This window comes from Phyllobates terribilis, unplaced genomic scaffold, assembly GCF_046119375.1.
Source record: "Phyllobates terribilis strain yellow unplaced genomic scaffold, ASM4611937v1 Scaffold_2742__1_contigs__length_109847, whole genome shotgun sequence".
Classification (NCBI taxonomy): domain Eukaryota; kingdom Metazoa; phylum Chordata; class Amphibia; order Anura; family Dendrobatidae; genus Phyllobates; species Phyllobates terribilis.
Genome location: NW_027365497.1, coordinates 82,501 through 85,000, shown reverse-complemented (window position 1 = coordinate 85,000; position 2,500 = coordinate 82,501).

Sequence of the window (2,500 nt, the reverse complement as noted above, 5' to 3'; positions counted from 1 at the left end):
GTGCGCGCATCCGATTTCAGTTCCAGAGCGATTCGCGCGATGAGTCCTTGATACTTAGTCGTTTTTGCAAAATTTCTGACTTTTTGGAAAATTTCACAATTTTGTGAAAACTTCCACAAAATGAGGTTCTAGTATGTTAGAGGGCATCCCAGGAGGGCTCCAAAAGTGTGGGTAAAATATATATCCCACAGGGGGAAAATTGAAAAAAAGTTGAAAAAAAAAATTTTTGGGGACTTAGAAAATTTTTCAACTTTTGTCAGACTTCCAGACAGGGGAGCGTGTCAGTGCGCGCATCCGATTTCAGTTCCAGAGCGATTCGCGCGATGAGTCCTTGATACTTAGTCGTTTTTGGCAAAATTTCTGACTTTTTGAAAATTTCACAATTTTGTGAAAACTTCCACAAAATGAGGTTCTAGTATGTTAGAGGGCATCCCAGGAGGGCTCCAAAAGTGTGGGTAAAATATATATCCCACAGGGGGAAAATTGAAAAAAAGTTGAAAAAAAAAATTTTTGGGGACTTAGAAAATTTTTCAACTTTTGTCAGACTTCCAGACAGGGGAGCGTGTCAGTGCGCGCATCCGATTTCAGTTCCAGAGCGATTCGCGCGATGAGTCCTTGATACTTAGTCGTTTTTGGCAAAATTTCTGACTTTTTGAAAATTTCACAATTTTGTGAAAACTTCCACAAAATGAGGTTCTAGTATGTTAGAGGGCATCCCAGGAGGGCTCCAAAAGTGTGGGTAAAATATATATCCCACAGGGGGAAAATTGAAAAAAAGTTGAAAAAAAAAATTTTTGGGGACTTAGAAAATTTTCACACATGTGTCAGACTTCCAGAGAGGGGAGCATGTCAGTGCGCGCATCCGATTTCAGTTCCAGAGCGATTCGCGCGATGAGTCCTTGATACTTAGTCGTTTTTGCAAAATTTCTGACTTTTTGGAAAATTTCACAATTTTGTGAAAACTTCCACAAAATGAGGTTCTAGTATGTTAGAGGGCATCCCAGGAGGGCTCCAAAAGTGTGGGTAAAATATATATCCCACAGGGGGAAAATTGAAAAAAAGTTGAAAAAAAAAATTTTTGGGGACTTAGAAAATTTTTCAACTTTTGTCAGACTTCCAGACAGGGGAGCGTGTCAGTGCGCGCATCCGATTTCAGTTCCAGAGCGATTCGCGCGATGAGTCCTTGATACTTAGTCGTTTTTGGCAAAATTTCTGACTTTTTGAAAATTTCACAATTTTGTGAAAACTTCCACAAAATGAGGTTCTAGTATGTTAGAGGGCATCCCAGGAGGGCTCCAAAAGTGTGGGTAAAATATATATCCCACAGGGGGAAAATTGAAAAAAAGTTGAAAAAAAAAATTTTTGGGGACTTAGAAAATTTTTCAACTTGTGTCAGACTTCCAGAGAGGGGAGCATGTCAGTGCGCGCATCCGATTTCAGTTCCAGAGCGATTCGCGCGATGAGTCCTTGATACTTAGTCGTTTTCAGAAGTCACAATTTTGACTTCCAGGACCCGCAAAACGTTTGTAAATTGAGCCCGCTCCCCAGTTCCAAGCGTTTTGAGGTGTCCCCGGTTGCAGTAATGCAGCCTGCCCACTAGATGTCGCAAAAGAGACAAAAAGTGAAAAAGAACCAGAATGAGGAAATTCCAGGGAGCCGAATCCGCCTGACAGTTCCAGGCGATCGGGCACTTTTTTGCATGCGTCCCTAAAGTGGGTATAGGGTGACACTCCATGCAAAGACCCAGTTTTGCACACCACCGGCAGAATATATGAGAGAGAGGTACCTCTCAGCCCCGACACATTTCGACTCATTTAAGCTGGTTTTCACCTCCGTAGGCCTGGGTATGCGTTTTGGCTATGAGTCCCTGTTCGGCTGGAGGTCTGCACCTTGGCTGAACCCAGGCTTCCGCAGCTGCGTGGGGGGACTTTTGCCGGTCGCCTATCCCAAGTCAGAGAGGTGTTCCTGGGTTGAAGTGAGCCTGGCCAGACCCCCCCGCGGGCCCTGGTTCTCCACATGGGGGCGCCGTCAAGGCTAAAATCTGGATTTTTAGGCCGAGGAGAGGCTCCATGAGGGCGGATGCTTTTGTGGCTTCGACCCCAGTGCTGTTCCACATCCAGTACCCCCCCGCAAGGGCGCCTGTACCCGAGTCGCGCTTCCAGGACTCGTGGGCACGTATCTCCCGACGACAGGGGTTTGCAGCCTCCGTACTTGGGCAAGTCCCTACATGCACCCCTGCTCTTCCTCCGATCGATCTGGCGCAGCGCTCCCGGGTGGGGAGGTGGCGCCGCTCGCTCGGCCCGGGCTTTGGAGCCCGCGCTGGCTTAAGGTGAGCGGTCCCCTTCCTCCTCTACCCCCGGGCTTCCGACACCTATCTTTGGGCGCGCATGCCGGCCTCGCCTCCCGTCTGCGGAGGTGGCCGAGCCGTGGGGAGTTTGACCCGAACCGAGCGAAGGCAGTGGTCCGACGACCCGTACGGGCGAACGGCGGGGCGCCCACC